Below are 21788 nucleotides of genomic sequence, written 5' to 3' on the forward strand. Positions count from 1 at the left end.
TTTAAGAAGTAGAAATCGTACTAAATGATTGTAATTTTTATGAACTTACAGTTAGAATTAATCAAGAAAAAAATTGTCCGTTTTGTTTTTATACTAATATGAATGGTGAAGTATTTCTTCACTTCAATATATTCCAGGAGATTATTAAAGAAATTTTAATTTCTCCTTTTAAAAGATTTATTACCTTTATATATTTCATTTTAAGACTTTATTACAATGGAAAGAAAATTGAGTAAAATTATATAAGTTCATAAACTTTAAGGGATGTGTAACTTTTTGAGGTGATGTTGAAGTTCTCAGATATAATTGTATCAAAATTATGTGCACTAAGTGACAAACAATTTTGACCTAAGGACATATTTAATCTTTGATGATAATGTTAAATTTTCAATTCTTAAAATATATTCTTGACCAATAAATGTCCAACTTCTTAGTAAATTATTATTTAGTTTTAACCACAGAAAATTATATTTTTATTATTAAATTTCCTAACAATCTTAAGGTAAAAATTTTATTTTGTTTATTTTGTTAGATTATCAATTTTTTAATAAAAAATACATTGATTTTTAACTAACACAACTAAGACTTCTTCGGAAGGGAAGAGTCCACTATTACCCTCATTGATGCATGGTGAGAAACATGGAAAGTTTGTTGAGGTATAACGATTTATCCGGATAAGTATGAAGCTCTGCCTGAAACTAGAGCAACAAAGCAATAAATTCGGATGAAGAATGAAAGAAGTTTGAGCTTCAAAGAGTTGAAACTTACAGGAGAAACAACCAACGAAAAATAGAAGCAAAAAAAAAAAAATGTTGAAGAAGAAATGAAGTTGACTTCTCATTCATTTCATCTTTCAAAAGTAACATATATGTTACAATAAAATATGACAGTTACCTAATGTATAACTGCTACCACTAATACATGACTTAAAGTTTAGCTAGAATTACACAAAAAAGAAGCTGACTTATCAGCCTTTACATCACATTCAAATCTTCAACAAATCCTACTAACTTTAAAAACCAAATTACAAAGCAACTAAATGAGTTACAAATGAACAAAATAAACAAAATGTTGTTGCTCCACTGGTTCGGCTTAGATGCTAGTCTGCATGCTGGTTTCTTGTTGCATTGTAGGCCAAATTTTAACACTCCTCATTGGAATGTATGCAACAAACACTAATGTTTCTTATCAAAACATTAAATCTTGTAACACCGAGAGGCTTGGTTAAGATATCAACAAACTGATTTTCTAAGTTACAATGAACCAGATTCACTTCCCTCGATTGTTCTGCCTCTCGTGCAAAATGAAATTTAATCTTAAAATGTTTCGTTTTGCCATAAAAAACAGGATTTTTGGCTATGGCAACTGCTGGCTGATTATCAACTCTGATTTCAGTAGCTTCAATCTGTTCTTCATTCAAATCACATAGCAACTTCCTAAGCCAAATCGCTTGATTAACAGCTGTAGCAGCTGCAATATACTCTACTTTAGCTATCGATTAAGCAACAGTTTGTTGCTTCTTTGAGCTCCAACAAAAGACATCTGAGCCAAGAGTAAAGAAGTAGCCAGAAGTGCTCTTCATATCATCAATGGACCTTGCCCAGTCACTATCAGAATACCTTGTCAGCTTGAGCTCTTTTCCCTTCTCAAATTTCACTACAAAATTCAAAGTCCCCTTCACATATATGAGAACTCTCTTAGATGTTTTAAAATAAACAATATCACAGCAAAGCATGAATCTGGACAGTAAGCTAACAGCATACATGATATCAGGCCTAGTAGCTGTTAAGTAAAGCAAACAACCTACCAGGCTTCTGTATTCCTTTTTATCAACTTTCTCATGATTCCCATTGCTGGTCAACTTTTTACCTTGAGCCACTGGTGTGCTGACAGTTTTGCAATTGGACATACAAAACTTGTTCAAGATCTTCAGTGCAAAAGCATGCTGACTTATGAAGATGGCTTAGTCTGATTAATTCACTTCTATGCCAAGAAAATATGTCATTTCTCCCAAGTCAGTCATCTAAAAAAAATTCTGCATTTGTATTTTGAACTCATCAATCAGCTCTCCCTTGCTTTCAATTACAAGTAAGTTATCCACATAAAGTGAGACAATCAGAAGAGTTTCATGTTCTGACTTCTTCACATAAAGTGTAGGTTTACTAACACTTTTCTCGAACTCGAGCCTAGACAGGTGTGTATTAACCCTGTCATACCAAGCCCTTGGTGCCTGCTTCAAACCATACAAGGCCTTTTTCAGCTTGTAGACTTTGTCCTCTTCATCAGGAACCTTGAACCCCTCTGGCTGTTCAATGAAAATCTCTTCATTGAAAAAGCCATTCAGAAAAGTAGACTTGACATCCAGCTGATGCACTCTCCAATCCTTTTGAGCTGCTAAGGCAAACAAAAGCTTTATTGTGTTTAGCCTACCAACAGGAGCAAACATCTCAATGAAGTCGATCCCATATTGTTGGCTGTATCCTTTCACCACAAGTATTGCCTTGTGTTTGTTTAAAGAGCCATCAGCATTGTATTTGACTCTAAATACCCACTTTACACCAATAATTTTCTTCTATTCTAGTCTTTCAACTAATTCCCAAGTGTCATTCTTGTGTATCATCTCCATTTCAGCTTCCATGGCCCCTTTCTAACAATCTTCTCTGGCAGCTTCATCAAAATTTGAAGGCTCAACTATTGCAACATCACATCTTTGATAGATGCCAGTAATGCTTCTTGTGCCTCTCACAGGTGCATCATCAAAATTATCATCAACTGGCCCTTCTTCAGCTGGTTCCAGATTGTTGTCTAGCTGGTCTTCTTCACTCAAGCTTGCATCTGTCCCATTCCAATTCGATACCTTTCCTTCATCGAATTTTACATCTCTACTCACCATGATCTTCTTTGTTGAAGGATCAAACACCCTATAGGCTTTCTTGGTGCTGCTGTAACCAACAAAGATACCTGGTACAAATCTTTTTTCAAATTTGGTTCTCTTCTCAACTGGTATGAGTGTATAGTAGACACAACTAAACAACTTTAGGTGTGAAACAGTTGGCTTAAGTCCATGCCAAGCTTCAAAATAAGTCTTTTCTTTAACTGTATTGGTTGACAACTTGTTGAGCAGGTACACTGAAGTGTTCACTGACTCAGCCCAAAATTTACTTGGCAATTTACTTTCAAACAGTAAGCATCTAGCCATGTCGAGCAATGTTCTATTCTTTCTTTCATACACTCCATTCTGCTGAGGAGTGTAAATGGTTGTTAGCTAATGATAAATTTCAACTTGCTCACACAGCTTTTGGAACTTCTCAGAGAAATATTCAGTTTCATTGTCTGATCTTAAAGCCTTAATCTTGCAGCCTGATTGATTCTCAACTAGAGCTTTAAACTTGCTTAATGCTTCAAACACCTCTGTAACTTTTACTTCAAAAAAGCAGAATCTACTGAAATCAACAATGAACAGCACAAGGTATCTACTGTCATTCAAAGAAGAAGTCTTTATTGGTCCACATATGTCAGTATGGACCAATTCGAGCTTGCCTTGAACTCTCCATGCCTTATCAACTAGAAAAGGCAATCTTGCCTGTAATACCCCGAAAATTTTTATAGTAAAATATTATCCGTGATATAGTAAAATAAGGAAATAAAGTGACAAAAAGAAAAATTTTGAGTTATGTAAATATTGGGAATATATTATGACATATTGATTCAAGAAAGGATTAAATTGTAAAAGTGAGAAAAGTTTTGTGGCCCAAGAGTAAATACTCAAAATTTGAAGGATTAAAGTGTAAATATGAAAAGTTGAAGGACTAATAGTGCAAATATTTTAAGGGTGGAATGATCTAGAAACCAAGGAAAATTGATGAATTAGGACCAAATTGAATAGGTGAAGAATTATGAGGGACTAAATTACAATTTTACCAAATTAAGTGATGACTCAAGATTGAAATTTTAAAAGATCACAAAGGGCAAAATGGTCAATTGGAAGAGAGAGAAATCTAGAGACAATGATGATGTTGGAGATATTTTAGATAAATTAAATAAATAAATATTAGTTTATTAATACTTTAAATTAATTTTTAAATGAAATTTTATTATTTTATTATTATTTTATTTTATATATATATGTAAGGAAAGAAAGGGGAGGATGATCACCATTCTCATGCAACTAACGTGAGAAGAAGAAGAAGAAAGAAAGTTTTCCTTTTCTTACAATTTAGTCCTTCCTCCAAAAATTCATTATTTTCACCTAAAAATTGAAAGTATTTCCATAGCCATCAAGAGAGAAAGATAGCAAGGAGATGATGGGGAGCAAGAATATCAAGTTGGATTCAAGAAATAGAAGCTGGAGGAGAGAGAAAAATCAAGTTAAAGATTGAAGTCAATAAGAAAATGTAAGTACATCAAGATTTCAATATGTTTTTAAGTTTGTTATTATTAACAAAGCATGGAAATAATGTTATAGTAGAGTTTTCTTACATAAGGTCCTATGTTCTTGATATGTTAGTGAAGAGAAAATAAGAGAAAGTGATGAGAAATGGTGTAGAAAAAGAAAATAAGGGTGTTATAACATGGTAATTAATATCTTGCACTAAAACAGTTATGGACAGCAGCAGTAGTCTAACTTTGAAAAATCACCAAAAATTGTAGAAATCTAATTATAGGATGAATAAAGTAGGAGATTAAATCTTATTGAGTCTAGTTTCTTATAGAAGAAACGGTGCAAGTAATGGATTTTTAAATCATGAAATATAATGAATTTTGTGAGACAAGGTCAGAATAAATTCGGGTTCCCCTATTCTGACTTTAGAAAATCATAAAAAATTGGATAGAAATAATTAGGGGCTTAAATTTATATGTTTAGAATCTTGAATGAGTCTATTTTCAATAGAAATAAACGTGAATACCATTCAAATTATGTACGAGGAGATAATTAATTTTTAGTAAAGAAGGGTCAGAACTGTCACATAACAGAACATGGGTAACTTTAAAGAATAAACTGTACTTATTGGCTAAACCAAAAATTCTGAAAGTTTTATGGAAATAATATATATGAGTCTAGTTTCAGGGAAATTTTTTTATCTTAATTTTGAGCTCTATATCTCCAGATATAAATAATTTAGTGACTATGACACAGATGGACAGCTTGAATATTCATAAAAGTAAATAAAAAAAATATATAGATAATGTTACTTACAAGTGTGTTATATACATTAAGGATGTGGAATGGAGAGGGGGAAGAGGAGGAAAACATAGATGAATATTCATTTAGCATGGCTAATTTGCATATTTTAGGCTCATGGACTAAATTGAATAAAAGTAAAACTTTATGGGCAATTTTGTAAAAATGTCAGAAATGGCCAAATTGCATGAAATGGATTATTTTATTATTTAAATTACAAAATTGAATAAAATTATTAATTTAGTTCAAGATAGGGGGAAAACATGTTTTAGGGATTAAATTGAAAAGTGTTGAAATTATGGAAAATTATGATATTTTATAGAATTCATGGACTGTTATCAATATGTATGAGAATAATAGCTGAAAATAAGGATTAAATTGCAAGAATTTTATTTTCCTGACCCTAAGGATGAAATCGTCATTAATTAAAAGTTTAGGGGCAAAATGGTAATTTTGTCTAGAGCATTAATTAAATGCATTAGAATATGAAATGAATGAAAATGATGATCAAATTTATTTATAAAGATCCGGACGACTCAAATATGAGACTTGATCGTGGAAAAGAAAAGATATCGGATTAATGAAATTATAAACACAAACAAGCAATGAAGTAAGTTGGTGTAACTTGAATTGTATTTTAAATACTTGAAATATGTGGTTATGTGATGAAAATATGATTTGAATGTTCAATTCATGATATTTGATGAAATATTGATAATACTCGATATAAATTGAAAATAAATCCCGGTTGAATGAAAGGAAAATTCGATGGATCTCTGAAAAGGAATTGACGGTAAAAAGGATCTAGCCCGGACGGGTGATCCTATTCTGATATAGCCCTCCCGAAGAATACGTGTAAAATGGATTTAGCCCGGACAGGTAATCCAAATTAGGGTCTGAATTTAGCCTGGACTGGTAATTCAGATCCAAGCTCATTAGAGTAATTGTCGTTGCAGGGGATTTAGCCTAGACTGGTAATCCCGACAATACTCCATGAGTTTATATTACAGGGGATTTAGCCTGGACTGGTAATCCCACTGTAAGGATGAGGTTCGCGGGAGTGTGCTCTCTGAAATGAAATGTGTAAGACCATGGTTGAAAGATACCATGGCAGCCTGATATGAAATGTGTAAGACCATGGTTGAAAGACACCATGGCAACCTGATATGAAATGTGTAAGACCATGGTTGAAAGATACCATGGCAGCCTGATATGAAATGTGTAAGACCATGGTTGAAAGATACCATGGCAACCTGATATGAAATGTGTAAGACCATGGTTGAAAGACACCATGGCAACATGACAGAAAATGAGTAAGACCATAGTTGAAAGACACTATGGCATCATGTCAAAGATAAATAAGACCGTGGATGGGAGACGCTATGACATCTGTTGAACAATTGATATTCAGGCAATATGTATCAGATGACGAATAGTTATATGAAATAATTATGAAGATAGATAAACAAAATAAGTATAAGTACATGGAATATAATTTATGTTAAGTTTGATATAAGCTATTACCGGAATAAATATACATAAAATATATGGAAATGATGGAGCATGAAATATTGATATAATGAAATGAATGATATATGCTTATGAAGAAACGATAAGAGAATGATATGTTTCATGACATGTACATATATGATTATCTTTGATATGTTGATACAAGGAAATTATGTAAGTAAAGACAATTATTAAACTCAAGTGTGACATGTCGAGAAAATAAGTATATCAATGTTGAATTTATATGAAATATGTGCAAGTATACTAACAATGATATGGCTTGACGCTTAGACAAAGGTCAAGCTATTTATTGAATGGTAACATGTTTAATTATAAGAAGCATTGAAATGGTAAGTACTTAGATGAAAATAAAATTTAAGATTTTGCGAAATTTTTTATGATCCCGATTTAATTCCGGTTGGTTTTTAATGTATGTTTGGGGCTTCGAGGGCCAATAAAGAGACGTTATGATTATTTTCAAAATATGAATAATAAATGACTCAGAATTATCTAAAAATGTTCAGTAAACTCCGGTAATGCCTCGTACCTATTCTGGCAATGGATACGGGTAGGGGTGTTACATTGCCTGCTTCCCAAGCTGGCAAATTTCACAAACATTGTCACTGACTTCAACCTTGGACATGTCTTCAACAAGATTTAATTTGTGCAGCAAACTAAGTGATCTATAATTGACTAGCCTAACCTCTTGTGCCATAAACTAGCTGTGTCAGTAGCACTAGTATAGGCCTTTATTTCCAACTGATTCATGTTCAACACAAAACATCTTTCAGTCATAGCCACTGTAACTAGTTATTGACCAGTTGAATCCTCAATAACACATGAGTGTTTCTTGAAAATAAATGAATAACCCTTCTCAATTAGCTGGCCAACACTAAGCAGGTTTTGGTTTATGTCAGGCACAAACAAAACATCTGAAATTACTTTGTTACCTGAATATGTGTTGATCACTACATTCCCTCTGCCTCTGGCCTCAATGAGGTTGCCGTTTCCAATTCTGACTTTAGAAGTAAACCTTCTGTAAAGATTCTTGAACAGCCCTTCATTTGAAGCCATATGAGAGCAACCAGTTCTTGCTGATTTTGCTTGAGGTTACATAATAGGATGCAGAGGAAACATGCTCCTCCTAAGCTTGAACATCCTCAGCAACTTGAGCTTATACCCTTCCTTTGTTCTTGCACACCTTCTCAACATGACCAAACTGTTTACAACTTCTACACTGGATATCTGGTTTGTACCAGCAGTATTTCTCCAAGTGTGTACTTCTTTTGCAGTGAATGTATGGTGGAAATTTCTTCTTTCCAGCATCCCTATTTGATTTCTCCTTTTTGTCAAGCCATGGCTTTTTCCCTTTCTAGTTCGAACTTGAGCTTTCTTTGGCTCTTGCTTGGAAAGCTCCTTCTGGATGCTCTTCCAGCCTGTTGGCCTTCCTCTGCTCAAGTACATATAGGGAATTTACCAACTCAGACAATGAGATGGCTGATAAGTCCCTCGAGTCCTCCAATGAGGAGATCTTTGACTCAAATTTTTCAGGGAGAGTTGTAATGACCTTTTCAAGAACTCTGCTCTCATTGAAATCATCACCAAGTAGCCTAATGTTATTGCCCGTGGCTATTATCCTATCAAAGTACTACTTGATGGTCTCTGACTCCTTCATATTCAAGTTCTCAAAGTCTCTTTTGAGGTTGATCAGTTGCTACTGCCTTGTCTTGTCTGACCCCATAAACTCTTCCTTTAGCTTCTCCTATGCCTGTTTTGGTGTGTCATAGGCCATTATCCTAGTGAAAATCACATCAGATACTCCATTTTACAAGCATGCCATTACTTTGTGTTTCTTGGCACACTCTTCACTATGCTGCCTAGTCTGTACAATGGTGGGATTGGCCTTTAGCGGCGTTGGTTCAGTGTCATTTTCAACTACATTTCATAGTCATGTGCTTGCAGGTAAGATTTCATCTTCACTACCCAAATGTGGTAGTTCTCTCCAGCAAACATAGGTGGTGGTGGTGGTGGTGTAAAACTCATCTTGCAACAAAAAAACAACTTCAACTTCTTTCTCTTTAAGTTTTCTCCACAAAAAAAGATACCAATAACAGAAGCCCTCAAAGATGACAGGCTCTGATTACCATTTATTGAGGTTTAATAACAATTTATTCGGATGAAGTATGAAGCTCTGTTTGAAGCTAGAGCAACAAAGCAATAAATCCAGATAAAGAGTGAAAGAAGTTTGAGCTTCAAAGAGTTGAGACTTATAGGAGAAACAACTAACGAAAAATAGAAGCAAAAACAAAATGTTGAAGAAGAAATGAAGTTGACTTCTCATTCATTTCATCTTTCAAAAGTAACATATATGTTACAATAAAATATGATGTTACCTAATGTATAACTGCTACCACTAATATATGACTTAAAGTTTAGCTAGAATTACACACAAAAGAAGCTGACATATCAGCCTTTACATCACATTCAAATCTTTAACAAATCCTACTAACTTTAAAAATCAAATTACAAAGCAACTAAAGGAGTTACAAATGAACAAACTAAGCAAAATGCTGTTACTCCACTGGTTCAGCTTGGATGCTGGTCTGCATGCTGGTTTCTTGTTGCATTGCAAGCCAAAGTTTAACAAAGTTTGATGGAACAAACTTTAAGTAGTGGGGTGGTAACAAAAAATGTTCTATTTAAATACCTTGAACTTGACTAAGTTCTTAATTAAGGATGAACTGAAACTCTCGAAAACAAAATCTGACTCCACAACTGTTGCTACTGTGAATGCATGGATGCCCAGTAACATCATATGCAAGAATTACATAATGAATGGCTTGGACAATAAACCCTATAGGTCCATTAATAGTGCAAAGACACTATAGGAGGCTTTGTATTGATAGTACAAAGTCAAAGATACGGGCTTGAAAAAATTCATAGTCCAAAATTTATTGATTTAAGATGGTTGATTCAAATACTGTGATAATCCAAGTTGAAGAGCTTCAACTAATTTTGCATGAAATTCTTGCTGAAAGTATCGTTTTAAGTGAATTTTTTTAAGTATATAATTGTCTCCTTCTTAGAATGATTTCAAGAACAACCTTAAGCATAAATGCAAGGAAATGGGAGTTGAAGATCTCATCTTGATATTGAAGATAATCAGTTGCGTGTGAAGAATGAAAGTTATTCTTCAATAGCATCAAAGGGATATGTGGTTGGACATGTGGTTTGAAACCAAATAAGACCCAAAAGAAAAAGCTTGTCATAAAAGGAAAAAAAAAAACATAAGAAATTTCATGGCACATGCTTTGTATGCTTCAAAATTGGTCATCAAACCAAGGATTGCATAAATAAAACTTCTTTTGGAAAGTTAAAGAGAGGAAATATTTCTTAAGCCCATGTCACAAAAGGGAATGAACTTTTAAAGGAAGTTTCAGAAATGAATTTGTCAGCAGTTGTCTTTGAGGTCAACTTGATCAATAATCTTGAGCAATGGAGGATTGACACTGGTGCCACAAGACATGTTTGTATTGAAAAGAGGATGTTCTCAACTTAGTGGAATGAGAACAACTCTATATGGGGAATGCATCTACTTCAAAAGTACTTGACATTAGAAAAGATACTCGCAAATGACCTTTGAGAAATTTCTCACCCTAAACAATATACTCTATGTAGTAGATATTAGGAAGAACCTTGCGTCTGGATGGTTATCGGCGTATCTTTATGAGGACATTTTCAAAATGAATGTAATTACCATTGTAACGAAGGATGAGAATAATAATGTTGCCTCTTCTTCTTATTTGCTTGAGCCTTATAATGTCGGTAAATGGTTATCTTTGTGATGACATTTTTAAAATGAATGTAATGACTATTCCAACGAAGGGCGAGAATAATAATAATGTTTTGGTAAGGATAATAAATCATGATTTATTACAAATTTTAGATTATCGTGTGATCAAAAAAATTAACATTATTACAAAAAAAAGTACTAATATAATGACAAATTGGAAAAAAACCCATAATAAATACAAAGTTGAAAGAAGATGCAACTTTTGGAGTGAAATGCCTTTTAACTTTTAAGGAACATTCCAAATAGATTTTATAATTTAAAATTAATATTTAATTTTTTAGCCCTTAATTTTAATTTTCAATTTATCCAAAAAATTAGTTAATAAAATTCGTGAGAAAATTTTAATGGGGGTTGGAAAAAGAGAGAAATTGCGAAAAGTTTGATAGAATTAGCACAAAAGATCCTAATAATGATAAAATTACCGCTACAACTTATTCTGTACCGTTAACTCCCACGTTGTTACAAACTAGTGAAGTGTAACGTGTTGTTTGAATGAGAGAAGTTGTTCAGTTGTTCATTTTCCGAGGGCTTTCCATGCTCCAAGCACTTGCGTGTTCTAGAGTAATAGGTTCAGTTCCGTTGTTGAATGCAAACACTTGAGCATCTTGAAATACTGCTAGCGTTGGATATACCCTGGATGTGATGCACGTTTTGCCTCCCGCCGCAAAACTCTCCACCACCGAGTTATCAATCTGCCAAAACAAATATAGTATTTGATGCATGACTTAGCATGATACCTTATCACTAAATAAAAACGAAAAATATAGTGAAAGGCTTTTTCATATATACCAAACTCCTAAGTGAAAGCTTTCTATCAGACAAATCAACATCTACAAACCCACCAAACATTGGTTTGTAAACATTAGTCATCACAGTGGAACTGCAACAACGAAAGCAAATAAAAAAAGTATGAGGTCTGAGATAGTGTGTGTTATGTATATATATAATGGAGGAATAAGGTTGACTAACGGTTCTGCATCAGAGCACATGAGAACAACATGTTTGTTGTTTTGAGCTTTGAATATCCTGAAGAAAACTGGAGAGAATTCTTCTAGCTTTTCTGTAGCGAATGCCAACAGACCGAATGGACCGATGGCACCCTGGACTCTAGATTTCTTTTTGTAACAAAGGTCTCGAGGATCTTTCCAGCTAGGATCAAATGGCTCTGCTTTCTCTAAGTTTGGTATTGAGAAGGTGACTTCAACATCAGCCTGCAAAAAAGATCCAAGGAGATATAAAACAGGATACTCATTCCATTTCATTCAATCAATTTATGTTTGTCATAGTTTCTTTTAGGGACCAGACCTGATTTCCAGTTATTCCACTGATTTTGATAGGCTTTCCAATTTCAAGCTGTTGATTACTCATCTGGACCTTGTTTCCCTTAAGAGTTTCAACGTCATCAATAGGCCATACCAACAATTGCTTTCCACTGGGATCAAGCCTCACTGTTCTTGAAATCGGCTGAGATAATAAGAATCATTAAAAAAAAAAAGGCATAAAGTTTATATTAAGTTGATAACTATAGCACCTAAAACATATAAAATAATGACGATAGTACCATAATTCCAGCCCATCCTTTTTTAACATCTTCTTCCTTAGAATCCGACTCATTAGCCCAACCCCATACAACCCTCCTGAACTTCACAGGGTCATAGAATGTCTTGGATGCATAAAAATTTCCATAATCTAATTTAAGTCCATCCCACCCATCAACTTGGCCCTTGTCGGGAACATATTTATCTTGGTCTGGGAAATAGGTGCCAATTGTGTAATACTCAAATCTTGTAACATCTAAGCTCACTTTCAGAACATGTTTCACATCCTTCCCTAGTTCAGAAAAATCCAATCCCTTTTCATGGGATGTTGAAACAGGGAAAAAATCTGGACATTCCCACATGCCTGTGTTAGGGACCTCGTGCAAAGGACGAGCCGTTTTGGTCCATGTCTTTTTATCCTTGCTCTTGAACAAATAGGCCACCCCTGTACTGCGTTTTCTACTTCCTACCAATATATTCCAATACCCATTCGCTTGCCAAGCAGTTTGTAGGGTCACGAAAGGCACTGCAATTGATTTCTTTATCAGCAACCACCATTGGGTTCCCTTCCTTAGGCTTTACCCATTTACGTAGGTTCTTATCTGTTATATCTGCCGGTATGGCGTAGTTTTGAACCTGCTGTCCCTTGGCGTCTGCCCCTGTGTAGTAAATTACTGGATTACCGTCAGGGTAAACGGTGGCTGAACCTGACCAAGTGCCCTTTATGTCAAAGGGTTCTGAAGGAAAGATTGCTGGTTCAAGGGCTTCCCAATTCACCAAATCCATTGAGATAGAATGGGCCCAAACTATGTTGCCCCACACTGACCCTTTGGGATTGTATTGGTAAAACAAATGGTAGGATCCCTTAAAACACATGGGGGCTGTATCATATAAACACATGAATTGTGAGAATAAATTACTTTAGCTCAATTACAGGAAACTGGACTAATATTACTCACCATTTGGATCTACCCTTGGAAATTTTCAGTTTTTTGAACGCCCCCAACGAGAAAGAACCAAAGCAAAGAAAGAAACCAGAAGTCAGTGATGCTAACTCAACATATATCCAAAAAAAAAAAAACATAACAGCATGATAGAATTGATGGTGTCTAAATTCATTTTTAATATATATTTGATGTATTGAAAATGTATTTACGTCTATATATTTCAAATGTTATTTGCTGAAAATCTATTACAGATAAATAATACTAAAGGAAAGGAAAGAAAAGGAAAGGAAAGTAAAGAAATGATTGTATGAATCATGAATATTATCCCTTACTAATAGTTTTATGCCACATCAATAATTTTATTCAGAATCTATAGATTTTTCTTAAAGATGAAAATACTGAAATTTTAGATAAAAATGCTGACGTGGCATAAAACTATTGAAAAAGGAATACAACCCTTTTCCAAGGAAAGGACGAATATATTTATTTCTTATTTGGTTGATATATTTATTTTTTATCTGGATATTTAAAATTTATAGAGGAAAGGAAAACAAAGAAAAGGAATTTCAACTCCTTTCATTTGGTTAACCTAAAAGAGAAAAATTTTATCTAAAATTTTCAATTAACCTTTACATAAATAATTAAAAGTTAAGAGAGTAAAATAATTGATTTGGATAAAAAGTTTCATAAAAGAAGAGTTTAGCAATCTAAAACAAAACTAATATTAAAAAAGTTAAGCCAAATAGCTAAAAAAGAATTTGATACGTTTATTTCTTAAATAATTTAAAAATCAAAAGTCTAAAAAATATAAAAAATGATATAAAATACTAAAAATGTTATATTTTTAATAAAAATTAAAAAAAGAGACCTAATAATTCAAAAAATAAAAAAAATAATACAACAAAATAAATTTCAAAAATTAAATGAGTTCGAAAATTAATTTGATACAATAATTTATTAAAAATATTTAAAAAAATCAAAGGGTTTTAAAAATCCAAAAAAAGAATATAATGATAGGGTTGTAGACTTTGAAGACAAGAAATAAAATAAAGACTTAATAATCCAAAAATAAAAAAGAATGATATGCAAAAATAAAGAGCTATGATAAAATAGTCAGACTTTTGTTGATATTAAAAGGATTAAATGATTTGTACATATTAGGGTTGAATGTTGGATCAAATCGAGTTAAATTGAATGAAGAAATTTTAAGTTAATTGAATTGACGAATTTTATTTTATCATCCTAATTTGATTTGATTTTTTTTCAAATCGAGTTAAATGAAATTTAAGTCGACTCAAATCGAGTGATATTGTTCAAGTTAAATTAGAAAATTAAACATGCATGTCAAATTAAAATTTTGTTACAGCATAATTAATTCCATGTTAAAACACATAAATTTGAAAGTATATATATTTAAAAACCTTTTCAAAGCAAAATAATAAAAAAATCAAGATACATTAATTTGATAAACTTGAATAATTAATTAACTTATTTCAGTCTCACAATTATTATTTTAAAATATTTTTAAAATTTTAACCTTCTTTATGTATTCTTATAATTTTTAATTTTTTTAAGAAATATAAAATTAGGATATTTTTATAAATATTTGGAATTTTAAAAATTATTTTGAATTATTTTGTAATTTTTATTGAGACAGAGATGTCAATTTGCTCATTTTCAAAATTGACAGGGATTAAAAGGATATTTACACTAATCTGTTATTCGAATTATAAAATTCAGCTCGACTTGAACTCTAAATTTAAATTATGAGCATTCGAATAACTCAATTTGATTAACTCAACATTTAAATTTTTTATTTTTGATTTTTTCAAATTAAATCGAATTTTACTTACTTCTTATATGGATCTCCTACACAAATGCCATTGAAGTTGATATCCACCCACTTTTAAGATTATGCAACTTTGACAACAAAATCCAAAATTATAATGGGAAAGTAAATTTGTGTCTCCCCCAGACTGCCGAACCCAATTCTTTTTCTTTTCATGGTTCTGGTTAAGTTCTATGTGGATGAGGGGAACCCAAATTTTCTTTATGCTAAAAAAAGAAACGCTGTGTAGTGGGGGAGAAAAGGACATAAAATGCGTACTATGTTTCAGTTTTCCCCCTCAAAATGGAAGTCTTCCTTAATAAGGATTCACCGCGACCATTTTATATGAAGAAGTGATATAAAGTTTGTGTATATACATATATAAGCAGGTAAAGAAAATGACTTTTCAAGCATTTTGTCGTGGTGACACAGCTTAGCTTTGTAATGGCACGCGTGATTCCACCATTATTAAACAACAAAAAGCAAATAAAGTTGGCAGTTGCTAACTAGTTCTTACAAGATACGTCCACCGAGTAATGAGGATTTCATATTAATTAGGGCATGTTTGCTGCCACTACGAAACTATCATTTTGACCTTCACCCTCAGCAAACGTGAAAGTAAAATTCTTTTATATAAGAGATGACATTCAATCAATTTACAAGTTGGAATCTTAGTATTTGAAATCCTTATTTATTTATTTCCGAGCTATGATCTACTACGTAGAGCTACGTGATTCTTAAAGAATTGATGGAGAACGTAGAGGCTGAAAGTGGTAACCTGTTCTATGGAGTTGCCTAACCGTAGATGCAGCTAGAGATTCATATTCAGGATAAATCCTATGAGAAGCTTCCACTCCATTGTTAAAACTGAGTATTGCAATAATAACATTCCATACTATTAAACAAAGACGAAGAGACTTTGAAACTTCCATCACAGTGATTAAAGAGGTAAAGCTACAACTTAATGCTTCATTCTAAATTTGATTTGGTGATTTATAACGTTATGAGAGAGGTCTAAAAACCGGATTGGTTTTCGTCACATTAATTATACCTTCATTGAATGGATTATTATACAAAATTAGATTAAATGTGAATATATATACTCTGTTGCATATGAACTTAAAAGGAGGATGTTGACCAATTATTAAGGGGCATAATGTCTTCCCCAAGAGATTTAGTTATACTTTCTGGAGAATATATTTAAAAAGTTAAATAAATAAATAGTTTTTGAGGCAAATATAAGAAGAGTGGCTGTTCACACAAAAACGAGTGAATGATCATGAAAAAAAATATGAAAAGTGGCATTTAAATGGATGGCATATCCGAGTTTTTGCATAGGAAAAAGTCCTATCTCCTAATAGTGAAGGAGGTGGGTATGTACAAGTGTTGATGCATAGGCTACATTATATCAGGCAATGTAAGAACAAGTATCGTAACATCTTGTACCACACCTAAAGGTAGACTGTGTCTTGTAAAATTGGTAGTTTTGATTAAGGGTACTTTTTTTTTATTCATAAAAATTGGTAGCAAAAATTATTCATAATTCTCAACTCAAATAAATTAATATTTGAGTTTAATAAGAATATTTTGGTGGTAATATATTAATGATGAAAGATAAGTAAATTTTATCAGCTAAGTAATAATATGGGTGTTCAAATGGTTGATTTGATTAAAATCTGAGCTAAACTACTATTAATTGAATTAACTAAAATTTTGAAGCCCTTGACTATTAATCGAACCTATTTTTTAAAAATTTATTAACTGAATTAACTGGAATTAACTGCAATGTTATTTTCTTTGTTCTTAGTTCATAAAATGAATATTTATAAATTCATTAGTTTTTATAATATATTAGACTTATCTATAATATGTGGGGCTCATATATATAATATTATTAATCTTGGTTAACCGATTAATTCGGTTAATTACTTGCTTTTGATTTGAATTAATCGATAACCAAAATAAAAAAAAAATTAATTGACCTCCCATAGAATTAAGTTGGATTGTCAAGTTGATTAACCAAACTAATTCATTTTGGTAAGTTAATTCAGTTTTAATTAAAATTTTCATACCTTTAAGTGATAGTTGAAGATCATGGTTGATGTAATTAAAGTAATTTGTTATGGATACTGTTGGGTATGGGTCCCACTATGTGAGAAACCCATATTTTCTGGCACAAATGTTTTGCCTTCCTTTTTCTTTTGGTTTTGTCAAAAGCCAATTTTTTGGCTTATTAACGGGAGTGGGCAGAAATTTTTTCTGCAGAGAGCTAAAGAAAAATAGAGAGAAAGAGAATAGAAAAAATCAGATTTTCAAGCTTGGTGCAGCAGTGATCAACTCTTCGATCGAAGGTCCATCCGTGGTTCGATTGAGCTGATTTTTGGACAGCAGCTAGGTGATAAGGTGTTCTTGACTTTGTACGGTCGGATTTTTCATCCGAGTCTTGTAGCGTCGGAAATACCCATTTTTCAGCAGCTACGTTTTTGGTGATGTTCTCTCATTTTTCTCTCTTTTGCTAAAGATTACATGTTGTTAGCCTTGTCGGAGTTGAATGCTTGTTGTAGGCTTGATATTGTGATCTTGTAGTTGAACATTTGATGATAGTGGAGCTCTTTATCGGACTCTAAAGTCCCGTGGTTTTTTTTACCCTTGATTTAAAGGGGTTTTCCACGTAAAAATATTGGTGTCTCTATTTATTTTTGTTGTGGTTGCATTAGTTGATTTGTGGTTGATTAAGGTTGCTAGAGAACATATCTTGTGCTATTGTGCTTGCCATAATTTTTACAGGAGTTATAAGGAGAGAAAGAACACCGGTTGTGCTTTCGCTTTGTTTCGGTTGTTCGGTTTCTTCCCAACAAACTGGTACCAGAGCTTGGTTATTGTGTTAGATAATTATGGAAATTAATACGAGCAAGATGATTATGTTGAATGGCACAAATTATCAACTTTGGCGGAATAAAATGAAGGACTTGTTGTTTGTGAAGGCTTTGCATCTTCCGGTCTTTACTACTCAAAAACCCGATTCGAAAAGTGATGAAGAATGGGAATTTGAGCATCAACAAGTGTGTGGCTTTATTCGGCAATTTGTTGAAGAAAATGTTTATAATCACATTGATCAGGAGACACATGCTCGAACATTGTGGGAGAAGCTTGAAAGCTTGTATGCTTCGAGGTCGGGCAATAACAAGTTATTTTTGCTGAAGAAAATGATGGCGCTGAAATATAAAGAAGGAATGTCTATAGCTGACCATGTTAGTGAATTTCAGAGTATGATGAATCAGTTGCTTGGTATGGGTGTCAAATTTGATGACGAGATTTTAGGACTTTGGTTGCTTGCTACTCTACCAGACTCTTGGGAGACCTTTCGAGTCTCACTCATTAATTCTGCCCCACAGGGTATTATTACTTTGGATTTGGCTAAGAGTGGTGTGTTGAATGAAGAGGTTAGAAGAAGATCTCAGGGTTCTACATCACAGTCCGAGGTGTTGGTTATCGAGAACAGGGGGAGAAACAGAGACAAAGATGGAAAGGGTAGAGATAAAAGCCGAAGCAAGTCAAGATCGAGATACAAGAATCTTGAGTGTCATCATTGTGGTAAGAAAGGCCATATCAAGAAATATTGCTTCAAGTGGAAGAAAGAGAACAAAAGTGGTGGTGATAAACACGACCGGAATGACGATGAAAAATCCGAGCGTGTTACTACTGTTACTCGTGAAGATTTGTTAGTTATTTGTGATCAGAATTTGGTCAACCTAGCATGCGACGAGACTAGTTGGGTGATTGATACTGGTGCATCACTTCATGTCACGTCGAGGAAGGAATTCTTCACATCTTATACTCCTGGTGATTTTGGGGTATTGAAGATGGGTAATGATGGTTTGGTTTCGGTTATTGGTATGGGAGATGTTAGCTTGGTAAGTAACAATGGAACAAAGTTAACTCTCAAGGATGTCAGACATGCACCGGATGTCCGTTTGAATTTGATTTCTGCAGGAAAACTTGATGATGAGGGATTCTGTAACACTTTCAGTGAAGGGCAGTGGAAGCTGACTAAAGGCTCCTTGGTTGTGGCTCGAGGAAAGAAGAGCTCAAATTTGTACTTGATGCAAGCTTTGACTTCTCGAGAGACGGTGAATGTGACACTGAATGACAACTCAACTGAGTTGTGGCATAAACGACTCAGTCACATGAGTGAGAAGGGGCTTAGCTGTTTAGCGAAGAAGAATCAACTTTCGGGTTTAAAGAATGCTACACTGAAGAATTGTGCTCATTGTCTAGCAGGAAAGCAGAAAAGAGTTTCATTTAGAAGCCATCCTCCTCATAGGAAATCAGAGTTGCTAGAGTTGGTCCATTCAGATGTTTGTGGTCCGATAAAAGTAAGATCACATGGTGGTGCACTTTACTTTGTGACTTTCATTGATGATTGTTCAAGAAAGCTATGAGTTTACACTTTGAAGTCTAAAAATCAAGTCTTTGAGGTGTTTAAACAGTTTCAAGCATCAGTTGAAAGGGAAATTGAGAAGAAGTTGAAGTGCATTCGTACTGATAATGGTGGCGAGTACACAGGGTCGTTTCATGAGTATTGTCTGCGACAGGGAATCAGACATCAGAGAACACCACCAAAGACTCCACAGTTAAATGGGTTAGCTGAAAGAATGAACCGAACATTGATTGAGAGAGTCAGATGTTTGTTGTCAGATGCAAAGTTACCAAGATCGTTTTGGGCTGAAGCTTTGAATACAGTGACACATGTGATAAATCTGTCTCCTAGTGTTCCTTTGAAAGGTGATGTGCCAGATAGAGTTTGGTTTGGTAAAGACGTGTCATATGATCACCTACGTGTGTTCGGTTGTAAAGCATTTGTTCATGTTCCAAAGGATGAAAGATCCAAGTTGGATGCCAAGGCTCGACAATGCATTTTTATTGGTTATGGTCTAGATGGTGAGTTTGGTTATAGACTCTATGATCCAGTTCAGAAGAAACTCGTGAGAAGCAGAGATGTTGTCTTCATTGAGGATCAGACCATTGATGACATTGATAAGACGGAGAAAGTGGATTCACAAGGTAGTGGTGACTTGATCGATGTGAATCCGGTTCCCCTAGACTCTTCACCAGATCCTATCCAGGATGATGTGCATGGTGATGTTAGTGGTGACCATCAGACTATAGGTGACTTTGATACTCCCATGGATGATGTTGTGAATGATCAACAACAAGCACCTATAGCTCCACCAGCAGTTCCACTTCGAAGGTCTTCCAGAGATCGACGATCTTCTGTCAGGTATTCTCCTGATGAATATGTTCTTTTGACTGACGGGGGAGAACCTGAATGTTATGAAGAGGCTATGGAGAGTGAATGCAAAGATCAGTGGGTTGAAGCGATGAAAGACGAACTTCAATCCTTGCATGAGAACCATACTTTTGAATTGGTGAAACTGCCTAAAGGCAAAAGAGCTTTGAATAATCGGTGGGTTTACAGGTTGAAGCAAGAAGAGAAGTCTTCATCTCCACGATACAAAGCTAGATTGGTCGTTAAGGGTTATACTCAGAAAAAAGGGGTTGATTTTGAAGAAATATTTTCTCCGGTTGTGAAGATGTCCTCTATCAGAACTATACTGAGTTTGGCAGCTTGTTATGACCTAGAGGTTGAACAAATGGATGTGAAAACTGCTTTTCTTCATGGTGACTTGGAAGAAGAGCTTTACATGGAGCAGCCAGAGGGTTTTGTTGCACAAGGGAAAGAGGACTATGTGTGCAGATTGAAGAAGAGCTTGTATGGTTTGAAGCAAGCTCCAAGGCAATGGTACAAGAAGTTTGAGTCTGTTATGGGGGAGCAAGGCTACAAGAAGACTACTTCTGATCATTGTGTGTTTGTTAAGAGATTCTCTGGTGATGATTTTATTATTCTTTTGCTCTATGTTGATGATATGCTTATTGTTGGTCAGAATGCTTCTAGAATTGAGAAGTTGAAACAAGAGTTGAGTAAATCCTTTGCAATGAAGGATTTGGGGCCAGCAAAGCAAATTCTTGGCATAAGACTGACACGTGATAGAAAGGCCAAGAAATTATGGTTATCACAAGAGAGGTACATTGAGAAAGTACTTCAAAGGTTTAGTATGGACAAAGCTAAAGCGGTGAATACTCCCTTTGCTATGCACTTTAGATTGAGTGTTAAGCATAGTCCTTCCACAGAAAAGGAGAAGGAAGAGATGCAGAAAATTCCTTACTCTTCAGCCGTGGGTAGTTTGATGTACGCAATGGTTTGCACGAGACCAGACTTGGCTTATGCCGTTGGTACAGTTAGTCGGTTTCTTTCTAATCCAGGGAGAGAGCATTGGAATGCAGTGAAGTGGATTATGAGATATCTTCGTGGCACTTCCAACATGAAACTTTGTTTCGGCAATGAGAAACCTGTTCTTGTTGGGTATACAGATTCAGACATGGCCGGAGACATTGACTCGAGGAGATCTACTTCAGGTTACTTAATCACTTATGCAGGGGGAGCTGTGGCATGGCAATCGAGACTGCAAAAGTGTGTTGCATTGTCCACCACCGAATCAGAGTTCATTGCAGCAACCGAAGCGTGTAAGGAGATGCTTTGGATGAAGAAGTTTGTGCATGAGCTTGGTTTTACTCAGGAGAAGTATGTCCTGTACTGTGATAGCCAGAGTGCTATTCATCTTGGTAAGAACTCAACTTTTCATGCTAGATCTAAGCATATTGATGTGAGGTACCATTGGATACGAGATGTTCTTGAAGCTAAGCTGTTAGAGCTTGAGAAGATACACACTAATGATAATGGTGCTGATATGTTGACGAAGGCCTTACCAAGAGGAAAGTTTGAAGCATGTTGTTTGACCTCCGGCATGGAGGCATTCCCCACATAGTTGGAGGGGGAGATTTGTTGGGTATGGGTCCCACTATGTGGGAA

General features: G+C 34.3%; 1 pseudogene; it reads right to left on the minus strand.

Moving 5' to 3' along the window:
• Nucleotides 1–10885: 10885 nt before the first annotated feature.
• Nucleotides 10886–12958, minus strand: LOC107895931 (beta-fructofuranosidase, insoluble isoenzyme 1-like; annotated as a pseudogene).
• Nucleotides 12959–21788: the final 8830 nt, after the last annotated feature.

Source organism: Gossypium hirsutum, chromosome A09 (assembly GCF_007990345.1).
Source record: "Gossypium hirsutum isolate 1008001.06 chromosome A09, Gossypium_hirsutum_v2.1, whole genome shotgun sequence".
In the NCBI taxonomy this organism is placed as follows: Eukaryota; Viridiplantae; Streptophyta; class Magnoliopsida; order Malvales; family Malvaceae; genus Gossypium; species Gossypium hirsutum.